Source organism: Adiantum capillus-veneris, chromosome 25 (assembly GCF_014529385.1).
Source record: "Adiantum capillus-veneris isolate H3 chromosome 25, ASM1452938v2, whole genome shotgun sequence".
In the NCBI taxonomy this organism is placed as follows: domain Eukaryota; kingdom Viridiplantae; phylum Streptophyta; class Polypodiopsida; order Polypodiales; family Pteridaceae; genus Adiantum; species Adiantum capillus-veneris.
This window is the reverse complement of record NC_140955.1, coordinates 85,230,614-85,245,035: the sequence shown is the minus strand read 5'-3', so window position 1 is coordinate 85,245,035 and position 14,422 is coordinate 85,230,614. Positions and strand designations below refer to the sequence as shown.

At 41.8% G+C, this 14,422-nt stretch overlaps 1 pseudogene; it reads left to right on the top strand.

Annotated features, from left to right (window-relative positions):
- The first annotated feature begins 694 nt into the window (after window positions 1-694).
- Window positions 695-4,766, top strand: LOC147425200 (uncharacterized; annotated as a pseudogene).
- Window positions 4,767-14,422: the final 9,656 nt, after the last annotated feature.

Below are 14,422 nucleotides of genomic sequence, written 5' to 3'. Positions count from 1 at the left end.
AATTTTAGTCTCCGTCGGATTTAAAAATGATCACCCGGAGCAAAAACGGGACTAAACGAGATTTTTACGGGAATTATTTTTATAAAAAGCAGTACTGTAAATACGTCGGCACAATACGAGAAAGTCATAATAATGTCGCGACATTACGGTGCGGCATAGTCTAGCTACTATTTCCATTAGTTGGCCATATACTGTTCAATTGGCCAATTTTGCTGTAAAAATTGAATGATAAGTGGAAGAGTTTACCACCAAAAGCAAACGCTTGTTTTTAGAAAAGTCCCAAAAGTTGTGCAGCTATTTCAGGCAGAAGAGGTAGTGCTACCTTCAACTTGGGGCACACTCCGGGCAGTTGAAGAGCCTATAGTGCTCAGTTTTCAGTGCCGTCTGTTGTGTCTACTACCGCAAGGCTATACGTTGGTACAGCCAAACTGTGTCGATCTTTGGAAGTGACGGTAGCCGTTGCATGGGGGTTTGCCAGCAGATGACACGACGCTTGAGCATTTACATGATGCAGGGTTCAATAAGTCGTCAGTTAATATGTATGTCACAGGTGATATTGAGCAGGACAAGGATGGATTTCCACCATTTTGGTCGGGATGCTAAAACAACGAGTTATATCAAGTTGCGGCCAAGTGGTTCTCGGCACGGGAGATGCTCTTTTTGACAAAGCTTCATATACGGACACGCTTTAAAGGGGACGTCGCGGAGTTAAACATGTGCTTTGCAATGTGGTGGAAGTTTTCAACTGTCTACGGTTGCTGGCGTGTGCAAGGGGACCAAGCCCAAAAGAAAATAAAAAAAATTCAAAGCTATTAATATAAAAAAAGAACGTGTTGCAGTGGTCTGCAGTCGAGCAAGGCGAGGGAAGGAGGCGCCATCTGGGGCCATGCATGGGAGAAGGCCTCCACCTGGGCGATACGCATGAAGAGGGGGGGCCGCTCGAGGGCCGGCTACAAACACCAGGGGCTGCAATCACGGGGGGAGGCCAGTTGATAGATAGGGCGACCAATAGCGAGGTCGCTATTGGCCAGAGCTGCAGAGGGTGGGCTGGAGAGTCGCCATAGGGGAAAGCAAGGCCTGGAGGGGCCGCCTGTTGAGGTGGCAAGAAGGAGGTGGTTGCAAGGCCGCTAGGGCTGTAAGGGCCACGAGGTGGCAGACAGGACAAGGAGAGTGCAGAGGAGGTGAGGAGCCGCCAGGCCAGGAGTTGGCCGCCAGTGAAGAGGGTGGCCGACCATAAGTGTGAGAGTTTCCAAAGGGCGGGATGCAGTTATGGCTTGAAGCAGGGAAGCATGAGGCATTTGGGGGTGAAGGAGCGATGAAGGGAGGTGTTGCAGGGCAGCGTGATCAAAGAGGAGAGAGGCGCCATCAAGGAGGAGAAGGGAAGCAAGGCCATGATGGGTTGATGAAGGCCGCCCGTTCATGCAGGGGCAGCATCGACATGAGCTCATGTAAGGAGGGGTATAAGCAAAGAAAAGGTGATGCACCGCTTTGAGGGAGAGCGTATCCATGCACACTCTCTCGCCCATACTTCACCATAGACTTTCCGTATGCTATGCCGGGGTTTTTTCCAATTTAATCCATAGTTGTATATGATCTGAAGCTCAAGAAAATCAAACTCCCTCTGCTCATTGTTTGAGCATATATATAACATTGTCTTTCGATCTCATGCCTGGGTGGTGTATGTGACTTGTTTTTGTATAAGCAAGGGGTGTGCAAAGGGCTACAAAAATCTTGTGGTATGTCGAATGTATTGAGCGAGTGAGTGTTATCTATATGGTTGTGATATATGTCTTGAGGATGGAAGCTTGTGGGAAAACGTGAGTCTGCCAATGGTCTTGAGGTGTCTGAGGGATGGTCGGGTACGGGCTTGGACGATAGCTGTTTGCAGATTGCATATCATGGTCTGTGTTTGCCAGGGGATAGGGGTGTTGTGAGATCACTGAGTTATATAGAGGCATCGAGTTTATGTGCTGGTGGTTTTCCCATTTTCCCCTTTCCATCTTGTGGTGCCCCCACTGAGGATCCACTGATTGCTTCCTAACAAGGTGTTATTGAGTCAAGATGAAGTAGGAGTTTGGGCCAGTGTTCAAAGGAGATGAGGATGTTGACGATTGGATAGCCGATTTTGAGTTGTTCATGCTGACAGTATTGCGGATGCTAGGGGATGAAGTGAAGATCCAAAATCTACCTTTGGTGCTGCGAGGAAAAGCAAAGGTTTGGTCCGATGGCTTAGAAGATCTGCACAAGCAGAATTGGATCGGATTTTGCAAGCAATTCTTACAAAGGTATCGAAAGGTGGTGTCAACTTCGGAGACAGATGCGAAGATCAAAGGTTTGCAACAGGACGTAAGTGCGAATTTCGATGCTTTTGTTGATAAATTTGAAGCTTATTGGGGGGATTTTGCGGCGTCTACCCAAGCAACCAATGCGGAATATTTGAAGCTCGAAAGGTTTCTATCATGCTTGCATCCCTATGTTCGTGAGAGAGTCGATTATGAAGATCCAAGCACTTATGATGAAGCCGTCAGAATTTCCAAAGCAAAGAGTCGAAAGATGAATAAGAACATGGAGGCAGGTTTGCTACATTCGGCAATCATGGTAGCCAATGGACCCATACCCAAGCAGATTGATGAGCATCAAGAGGTAAAAGCTCCTTTTTTTATTGATATGAATGTGATCAAATCACGTGAAGTTGATGGCAAGCTAGAAGAGATAGAAGAAGTACCTACCAGGTCTCAAAAGGTGCAGAGAGGTATGTTCAGGGTGCCACCCAGTTTCCTTCCTCAGGAGAGCGAGGTCGTAAAAGTTTTTCAAGACGAAGTGTTGGTTCCAAAGCCAGCAATGAGAAAGGTAGCAGTGGTGCAAGAATTGACAAGTGCAAAAGAGGAGTTTGACAGCTCTCAAAGGTCTAGTAGTGCATGTGGGAGACGGAGTCCATGTCTTCTAAGTACGACACTTATGATGTTTTTCATGTAGATGAAGTGGAGAACAGTGTATGCGAGTTGCCTGCTAGCCAGCTAAAGGTCGAAGAGAACTATAGTGTTACACCTTGTGTGAATCTGCCAGTCGAGCAGCCCTATAAAGTGTCTTGTGATGGTGAGTCCCTATTGGAGGAAAAAATGTGGTTTGATTGTGCATCAAGTTTGATTGAAGAGCAAGTTTTCCAGGGTGACTTGCAGGAGTTGGAAGCAGAAGCTGTGGTAGGTCGAAGTGATTTGTCTATGCAGGGGGTGGGACAACCTTGCCTTGAGGGGCGTGTCGAGGTTCATGGTAAAGTTTCAGAGTTTGTGGGTAGCCGTGGAGAGTTAGTTCCGGCAGATGATTCTATGGAAACTGATACAGGTGCAGCCTATGAGAGAGGCTCCATGCAAAAAGGAAGGTGCCACCAACCTTGCAGGTGATGAGGTGTTTGAAAAACAGGTTATATCTCTAGCAGGTCATGTTCTTGAGTATGAGAAGGGGGCCTTAGTGCCGTTTACAGAGGGTCTGGATGCAGGTTCGCAAAGGGATCAGGTTTGCTTGGCTATGTAGCAAGTGGAGGCAAATGGAAGGGTATTGTTGCTTCAGGTTATGCTATTGATAGCTATGATGTTGCAGGTTGCTTTGCAAGGTGTACTATGCAGGTTTCAATGCTCATGTGATGAAGATAATGATATGGAGGGTTCTATAACGGATGCTATGATAGAAATTTATGGTACTAATGCTTCAAGTGGTCGAAAGCATGTTTATGGTTGGCACGAAGACTTATGGATTAAGGGTGACAAAGCTCCATGCTATGAAGAGCTGGAAGGATGGCTTGTCTATTGGCCTACAAGTGCGAAGGAAGGCTTGGATATGCATGCTTTACAAGTGGATGGCCACGGCCAATGTTTTATATTTGATCCAGGTGGACTCTACACCATGCTTGGGGAAGCTTCGAGCTTTCCATTTGACCCTGGCGGGTGATGCAGTAGCAGATGGTTTTCTCTCTATCTCCATCCTATCTATATAGCCACTATCATTTTTCTTATGCAATATATCTATAGCTCTATGTTATATCATTCTCTCTATACAGACTTATAATACCTAAATAATACTGTGGTTGAGCAAGAATGCTCAACGAGGGGGTGGGCAATGATCGTATACCCAAACTATGTCGATCTATGGAAGTGCTGGAAGCCGTTGCATGGGGGTTTACCAGTAGATGACACGACGCTTGAGCATTTGCATGATGCATGGTTCAATAAGTCGTCAGTTAATATGTATGTCACAGGTGATATTGAGCAGGACAAGGATGGATTTCTGCCATATTGGTCGGGATGCTAAAAGAACGAGTTATATCAAGTTGCGGCCAAGTGCTTCTTGGCGCGGGAGATGCTCTTTTGGACAAAGCTTCATATGCGGACACGCTTTAAAGGGGACGTCGCGGAGTTAAACATGTGCTTTGCAATGTGGTGGAAGTTTTCAACTGTCTACGGTTGCTGGCGTGTGCAAGGGGACCAAGCCCAAAAGAAAATAAAAAAAATTCAAAGCTATTAATATAAAAAAAGAACGTGTTGCAGTGGTCTGCAGTCGAGCAAGGCGAGGGAAGGAGGCGCCATCTGGGGCCATGCATGGGAGAAGGCCTCCACCTGGGCGATACGCATGAAGAGGGGGGGCCGCTCGAGGGCCGGCTACAAACACCAGGGGCTGCAATCACGGGGGGAGGCCAGTTGATAGATAGGGCGACCAATAGCGAGGTCGCTATTGGCCAGAGCTGCAGAGGGTGGGCTGGAGAGTCGCCATAGGGGAAAGCAAGGCCTGGAGGGGCCGCCTGTTGAGGTGGCAAGAAGGAGGTGGTTGCAAGGCCGCTAGGGCTGTAAGGGCCACGAGGTGGCAGACAGGACAAGGAGAGTGCAGAGGAGGTGAGGAGCCGCCAGGCCAGGAGTTGGCCGCCAGTGAAGAGGGTGGCCGACCATAAGTGTGAGAGTTTCCAAAGGGCGGGATGCAGTTATGGCTTGAAGCAGGGAAGCATGAGGCAGTTGGGGGTGAAGGAGCGATGAAGGGAGGTGTTGCAGGGCAGCGTGATCAAAGAGGAGAGAGGCGCCTTCAAGGAGGAGAAGGGAAGCAAGGCCATGATGGGTTGATGAAGGCCGCCCGTTCATGCAGGGGCAGCATCGACATGAGCTCATGTAAGGAGGGGTATAAGCAAAGAAAAGGTGATGCACCGCTTTGAGGGAGAGCGTATCCATGCACACTCTCTCGCCCATACTTCACCATAGACTTTTCGTATGCTATGCCGGGGTTTTTTTCCAATTTAATCCATAGTTGTATATGATCTGAAGCTCAAGAAAATCAAACTCCCTCTGCTCATTGTTTGAGCACATATATAACATTGTCTTTCGATCTCATGCGTGGGTGGTGTATGTGACTTGTTTTTGTATAAGCAAGGGGTGTGCAAAGGGCTACAAAAATCTTGTGGTATGTCCAATGTATTGAGTGAGTGAGTGTTATCTATATGGTTGTGATATATGTCTTGAGGATGGAAGCTTGTGGGCAAACGTGAGTCTGCCAATGATCTTGAGGTGTCTGAGGGATGGTCGGGTACGGGCTTGGACAATAGCTGTTTGCAAATTGCGTATCATGGTCTGTGTTTGCCAGGGGATAGGGGTGTTGTGAGATCACTGAGCTATATAAAGGCATCGAGTTTATGTGCTGGTGGTTTTTCCATTTCCCCCTTTCCAACGTATCTATTATACAGAGTGGTGCAAGCTCTTCATCACCATATCCATAAGCTCTTCTTCTCTCGAGGGGAAGAAAAATAAGAAGAAGAAGAATACTCTTTCTCTACGTGCTTACTATCTTCTCTCTCGTTTCACGGTGTACGCGCTCTCTGTAAGCTTTCGTGGTGTATACCGCTACGTAGCTCTCATCACCGCTCTCTTGCGGCAAAGCAAGGAGACTTTTGACAGTCCCTAATCAATTTTAAAGCATAGTGAGAAGCTCTAAACTCCATAGCCATCATCTCTCTCTCTCTCTCTCTCTCTCTCTCTCTCTCTCTCTCTCTCTCTCTCTCGTTTTTCTGAGTAGACACCCTCTTGGTGAATTTTTTTTTGCATACGAGTGCATGTATGGATTAACCGAGTACGTATGAAGTTTCTCCATGATATTTCATCATGTTTCACATGCTGATTTATGAACATGATGCGTTTATGATCATGTGCGCATAAAACGCGCTTTTCGTTTCACGTCATAGAGACGATAGGAACACTGTTTTGGTCATAAATCACAAACCATTATGAATCAGCCCGAACTCCTAATACCAGAGATAAAACACATCATTTAGAAAATTCTCTCTTTGGTGTCATGTGAAAAACACGCATGAGCTAAGAGATATAAGACCATATTAGGTAAAGTGAGAAAATCCCAATTCCCAGGTTGGACAACTTTCAATATATCATGTATAAAATATAGAGATTTTGTCAAAAATTTGAGTTTTCTTAAGGTCTCATTCCACTTTATGCACATACAATACACAATGAAAACAACTAAAATATCATGGTTTCAATCAATTGGATTATTAGGAGAGGAGTATATTGCATCCATTATCGTTGTCTATGTTCTACTGTCCTACCTACAACTTATCTCAACATGGAGAGCTTGGTTTCTAGGTCCACTACTTGTCCAAGTTAATGTCAAAGTGACTCAAGGTTCACAACTTGTGAAAGCAAGGATCCATTGAGGAATACAATCCACTTGGCTATTTTTCCTTAATTTATTGCATGTGACATTTAAGCAAGGTCCACTTCTAATCTATAACTTCTTAATTTGAGGCATGGGGCATACATAAAATATGTAGCATATGCTCTATTGCCTCATAGGAAGGTTGGTTTCAAGGTGCACTTATCCATGCTAGCCTATCTTGGAGAAATGATGGAGCTTGCTTCTCTCCTTGTTTCAATGGAGACTAGCTTGGACAAGTGGTGGACCTTTCCTTCTCTCTATGTTTCAATAGAGTTAGTTTGGACAAGTGGTGATCTTGGAACAAAACCCCCATGTAAAACATATCATGGGTATTCCAAGTGATTAGAAAGATTACCATTTAAGATATAACCTTATAGGTTGGACAACTAGATCTTGGCTTGGAGAAATGGTGGAGCTTGCTTCTGTCCATGTTTCAATGGAGCCTAGCTTGAACAGTTGGTGGACCTTTGCTTCTCTCTATGTTTCAATAGAGTTAGCTTAGACACGTGGTGGATCTTCAAAATAAACCAACTACTATCAATGTTGCCTAGCTTGGACAAGTGGTGGAGTGTTTCTCTACTCCATGTTTCAATGGATCTTAGCTTGGACAAGTGTTGGACCTTAACAAAAACCCCATGTACAACATAGAATGGATTTTCTAGATATCAATGGAGTCTAGCTTTAACAAATGGTGGAGCTTGTCTTCATCCATGTTTCAATGAAACTAGCTTGGACAAGTGGTGGACCTTGTAACAAACCCCCCCATGTACAACATATCATTGGTTTTCTAAGTGATGGGAAGGAATACCATTCAAGATATAAACTTATAGCTTGGATAAGTAGTTGACTTTAAAACCAAATTCATCAAAATACAATGAAATACAGGTCAGCCAATTCCTAAATCTTGAGACCAAACCTCCCATGCTATTAGAGATAATATATTGGATAAGTGGTGGACCTTCTATTATTTTTCCATGCCTAGTTTAGACAACCGGTACACTTCGCAGCTATAAAGGTTGGACGAGTTGTGGAGCCTTGTTTCTATCCATGTTTTAATGGATCCTAGCTTGGACAAGTGGTGGACCTTGGAAAAAAGCTTCCATGTACAACATATATGAGGTTTTCCATGTTTTAATGGAACCTATCTTGGACAAATGGTGAAGCTTGCTTCTCTCCATGTTGATTTTGGAACTACCTTAGACAAGTGGTGGAGCTTTTCTTTTATACTCTTCATAATACAATGAAGTATATGTTGGTTACATGGTGAATCTTAAGGCCAAACCTCCCATTTTACTAGAGATGATAGGTTGGACAAGTGGATCAACCTTCTATCATTTTTCCATGACTATATTGGACAATTAGTAGACATAACATCTCTCTATGTTGTCTAGAGATGAGCTTGGAAAAGTGATGGACCCTGCTTCTCTCTTCCCTTGGTTTACTAGTTTGAAGACTCAGTATATATACTTTCTTAGATCTAGCTTGAACAAGTGGTGGACCTTGCATCCACAATCTTAATTCAGTACAAAAAAGTATATGAAAAAATAACATAGGAATCTTGGTTTGAAGGTCAAGCAATTAGGTTCCAAATGCACATAATAATATATTTTCCACCCATATTAAAAGAAAGTTAAATATGTTATTACCAAATTGACAAAGGTAACGTCCAAGAATTATATCTTTCCATTTTGTCAGATCTAAATCTTCATCAAGGCGACATGCATGTATACATCAACTTTCAAGCCATTCAAGAATACATGCACTTAGATTCCATAGTTTTGTTTTCAAAGTCTTTTAGGTTCTAAAACTCTTTCACATAAAGTATGTAATGACAAAATTCTTGAAGCAAACATTTGTGCCCAATAAAAAGATCCCTCTCACATATTTAAAGTCCATGAATTCTCTGATCCACACTTACAAGTTTTATTTTGACATCAAACATCAATTCTTTCATAGTTCCAAATAAATGCAACATCGATATGAATTGACAAAAAATGAATTTCTTTTACTATATGACCCAACATAGGCCCCAATCAAATAAAAAATGAGTCCCCAAAAATTTGGGTGCACTCTATTAATACATCAGAGTCCCCTTACAATAGGATGCACTCCAATAGTACATTGAAGTCCCCTTAGAGTAGGGTGCACTCCATTCAAGTGTTCATAAAATTGACACACCTTTTTTTTTTTTTTAAAAAGACTATATCAAATTATACAAATGTTGAAAGATACACACTAGAATAAAAAAAGCATCTTATAGCCATATTTATTCAATGCTTTCGTGTTGACAAGTACACACCAAGGACATAATTTGTCTCAGAATCACTATACTGATTTACAATTGTGTTGTATGTATAGACTCTCTTATCTCTTGCATACAACCATCCTACCAACCATGGAACTATGGTTCTCTGCAAGAAGTTTTGAAGTTGCTCGGAAGTTTGCCTCCACATCTTTGGAAATATAAGATATGTCCCTGGCATGTTCCACATCACCCTATATGGAGTGTCATCAAAAATTAAGGTATTGTTTGCATCCAAATCCTCAAATATCTTCCAAATATCACTCAGATTTTTGTGATAAACCCTTGTAAATCCTAACATGATATTTGGATTTTGGTAATTTTTGTTACTCATAAACACCTTGAACTTGGTATACTACTCAGGAAAACATTTTTGTGTGATGCGTTGCACCCTTGTTAAGTTATAGCAGCTCCATATCCATAGCTCAAAGTATTCAGCACAAAAATCCAAAAAACTTTGTGCGTCTGGTCGCACCACATGATAAACTTCATCTTTGTCCTCCACAAGTCGCATGTGTTGAGCCCAAGATGGCATAGAATCTCCATGTTTCATTTCAACTGTCTTGAGAAGTAACCCCTCTAGATCCAAGATAAGTGCTCTTTTGATGTCCTTGAAAGCAAGTGGTAGGTGATAAGGAGGTGATTCATTCCTTGGACAAGGTCTTGGAGGAGGTTGGATGGGTAATTCAATAGTTTTCTTCAATTTATGCCAGCATATAGCCAATCCATTTTTCTGTAATGGTTCTGAAATTAAAGAACAAGAACACTTAATGCAAACACAACAATAGACATGAGTTTTACATTGTCTACCCTAAGGTTTTATTAGATACCAAAATCCATCTATGATCTACTCATTAATAGAAAGAAAGTCAAATTAAAATCCTGACTCTTTTTTATGCTACACTCTCTCTTAGTCTCAATACCATGGAGTTCAACTAGACTTAAGTCAACTAATAACTACTACTTGTTGTTAAAGGTATGCTTGAAGTGTATAAGGCTTAACCAATGCTCTAGTGTAGAATGGGTATTTAGGTCTCAAGGTCTACCACTTATCCAAGCAAAGATCCATTTAGATATGGAAACTCAATTTTTCTTAATATAATGATATAGAGTGGACAAGTGGTGAATCCTGAGACCAAGCCACTCATGCTACTAGGGATAATAGGTTGGACAAGTGGTGGACCTTGAATGTAAACCCCCCATCTACAAAGTATCAGGGGTTTTGGGTATTTCAATGGACTCTAGCATCTTGGAAACATGGTGGAGCTTACTTCTCTCCATGTTTCAATGGAGTCTATCTTGGATAAATGGTGGAGCATCATTCTCTCCATGTTTCAATGGAGCCTATCTTGGACAAGTGGTGCACGTTTGTTTCTCTCTATGTTTGAACACATTTAGCTTGGACAAGTGGTGGACCTTGGAACAAAATCCCCATGTAAAACATATCATGGACATTACAAGTGGTGAGAAAAAATATCATTCAATATATAACCTTATAGGTTGGAAAAGTGGTGGACCTTAACACCCAATTATTATTAATATAATGACATAGAGTGGACAAGTGGTGAATCTTGCGACCAAACCTACTAGGAAAAGTACGTTGGACAAGTGGTGGACCTTGAATGCAAACCCCCCATGTACAAAATATTACTCATGCTACTATGAATAATTTGGTATTAAGGTCCATGTTTCAATGGAGCTTAGCTTGGAAAAGTGGTGGACCTTTGTTTCTCTCTATGTTTCAATAGAATTTGCTTGGACAAGTGGTGAACCTTGGAACAAAACCCCCATGTAAAGCATGTCATGGGCATTACAAGTGGTGAGAAAAAATACCATTCAAGGTATAACCTTATAGGCTGGACAAGTGGTGGACCTTAGCACCCAATTCCTCTTATTATAATGACATATATAGTGGAAAAGTGGTGAATTGTGAGACCAAACCTACTAGGGATAATAGGTTGGAGAAATGGTTGACCTTGAATGTAAATCACCCATGTACAAAATATCATGGGTTTTGCGTATTTCAATGGAGCCTAGCATCTTGGAGACATGGTGGAACTTACTTCTTTCCATGTTTTAATGGAGCCTATCTAGGAGAAATGGTGGAGGTTCCTTCTCTCCATGTTTCAATGGAGCTTAGCTTGGACAAGTCGTGGACCTTTGTTTCTCTCTATGTTTGAATATGGTTAGCTTGGACAAGTAGTGGATCTTGGAATGAAACTCCCATGTAAAACATATCATGGGCATTTCAAGTGGCGAGAAAGGATACCATTTAAGATATAACCTTATAGGTTGGACAAGTGGTGGACTTTAACACAATATAATGACATAGAGTGTACAAGTGGTGAATCTTGAAACCAAACCACTCATGCTACTAGGGATAATAGGTTAAACAAGTGGTGGGCTTTGAAATAAAACCCCCTAGAGTGTTTCAATGGAGCCTAGCTTGGAAACATGGTAAAGCTTGCTTCTCTCCATGTTTCAATGCAGCCTATCTTGGATAAATGGTGCAGCATCATTCTCTCCATGTTTCAATGGAGCCTAACTTGGACAAGTGGTGGACCTTTGTTTCTCTCTATGTTTGAATAGAGTTATCTTGGAAAAGTGGTGGACCTTGGAACAAAAACCCCATGTAAAACATATCATGGGCATTACAAGTGGTGAGAAAAAATACCATTCAATATATAACCTTATAGGTTGGACAAGTGGTGGACCTTAACACCCAATTATTCTTAATATAATGACATAGAGTGGATAAGTGGTGAAATTGGGACCAAACCTACTAGGGAAATAGGTTGGACAAGTGGTGGACCTTGAATGTAAACGCCCCATGTACAAAATATCACTCATGCTACTAGAAATAATTTGGTATTAAGGTCCATGTTTTAATGCAGCCTAGCTTGGAAAAGTGGTGGACCTTTGTTTCTCTCTATGTTTCAATAGATTTATCTTGGACAAGTGGTGTACCTTGGAACAAAACCCCCATGTAAATCATGTCATGGGCATTACAAGTGGTGAGAAAAAATACCATTCAAGCTATAACATTATAGGTTGGACAAGTGGTGGACCTTAACACCTAATTCCTCTTAATATAATGACATAGAGTGGACAAGTGGTGAATCATGAGACCAAACCTACTAGGGATAATAGGTTGGACAAGTGGTGAACCTTGAATGTAAACCCCCCATGTACAAAAAATTATGGGTATTGGGTATTTCAATGGAGCCTAGCAACTTGGAGACATGGTGGAGCTTATTTCTCTCCATGTTTCAATGGAGCCTATCTAGGAGAAAGAGTGGAGGTTCCTTCTCTCCATGTTTCAATGAGCCTAGCTTGGACAAGTGGTGGACCTTTCTTTCTCTATATGTTTTAATAGAGTTAGCTTGGACAAGTGGTGGACCTTGGAATGAAACCCCCATGTAAAACATATCATGGGCATTTCAAGTGGTGAGAAAGGATACTATTTAAAATATAACCTTAGAGGCTGGACAAATGGTGGACCTTAACATATATTTCTTCTTAATATAATGACATAGAGTGTACAAGTGGTGAATCTTGAGACCAAACCACTCTTGCAACTAGGGATAATAGGTTGGACAAGTGGTGGACCTTGAATGTAAACCCCTCATGTACAAAATTATGGGTTTAGGGTATTTCAATAGAGCCTAGCTTGGAGACATGGTGGAGATTGCTTCTCTCAATGTTTCAATGGAACCTATCTTGGAGAAATGGTGGATCATCCTTCTCTCCATGTTTCAATGGAGCCTATCTTGGACAAGTGGTGGACCTTTGCTTCTCTCTATGTTTTAATGGAGTTAGCTTGGACAAGTGGTGGGTCTTGGAACAAAACCCCTTTGTAAAACATAGCATGGACATTACAAGTGATGAGGAAAAATATCATTCAAGATATAACCTTATAGGTTGGAAAAGTGGTGATGGACCTTGACAAGTGGTGAAGGATACCATTTAAGATATACCCTTATAGGTTGGACAAGGGTGGACCTTAACACCCAGTTATTCTTAATATAATGACATAGAGTGGATAAGTGGTGAATCTTAAGACCAAATCACTCATGCTACTAGGTATAATACGTTAGAGAAGTGGTAGACCTTGAATATAAACACCCCATGTACAAAATATCATGGTTTTAGGGTGTTTCAATGGAGCCTAGAATCTCGGAGACATGGTAGATCTTGATTCTTTCCATGTTTGAATGGCACCTATCTTGGAAAAATGATGGAGGTTACTTCTCTCCATACTTCAACGGAGCCTAGCTTTGACAAGTGGTGAACCTTTGCTTCTCTCTATGTTTGAATAGAGTTAGCTTGGACAAGTGGTGGACCTTTGCTTCTCTCTATGTTTGAATAGAGTTAGCTTGGACAAGTGGTGGACCTTGGAATGAAACCCCCGTGTAAAACATATCATGGGCATTTCAAGTGGTGAGAAAGGATACCATTTAAGATATAACCTTATAGGTTGGACAAGTGGTGGACCTTAATACATAGTTCTTCTTAATATAATGACATAGAGTGTACAAGTGGTGTATCTTGAGACCAAACCACTCGTGCTACTAGGGATCCTAGCTTGGACAAGTGGTGGACCTTGGAAAAAAGTCCCCCTGTACAACATAGCTGAGTTTTTTCATGTTTTAATGGAAGAGAGATTCGACAAATGGTGGAGCTTGCTTATCTCCATGTGGGTTTTAGAACTAGCTTGGACAAGTGGTGGAGCTTTGCTTTTTTACTCTTCATAATACAATGATGTATAGGTTGGTTACATGGTGAATCTTAAGGCCAAACCTCCCATCTTACTAGAGATGATAGGTTGGACAAGTGGTCAACCTTCTATCATTTCTCCATGCCTATAATTAGACAATTAGTAGAACTAGCATCTTTCTATGTTGTCTAGAGCTGAGCTTGGACAAGTAGTGGACCTTGCTACTCTCTTCCCTTGGATTATTAGTTTGAAGACTCATTATATATACTTGCTTAGATCTATATAATTACTCATTAGTTAGGTTACAAGTGGGTATGTAATTTGTTAGCCTCAAGGGACTTTGAATATTGAATAGTAAGAAAGTCAAGTGCTGGTTTGAAGATCTTTTGCTTATCTAAACTAGACTCTAACTCAATAATAAGTTTCATAAGTTCCACGAATTGTCCTATCTAGGCTCCAAAAGAGTCTTAATTGGTTTGTGCTAGATTCTAACTTCCTTGATGGGGTAGAATCCTAGAAAAATGAGGCACTATAAGTTTTACCTTAGCTCAAATGGATTTTTCACTTAAACACTACAAGAGGCTATTCATATTAGCGACGCTCACACAGCGACGCTCAAAAAAAAAATTCCCAGCGTCGCTATGAGCGTCGCAAATTTACAAAGACATTTGCGACGCTCATAGCGATGCCGGCTGGGCTAA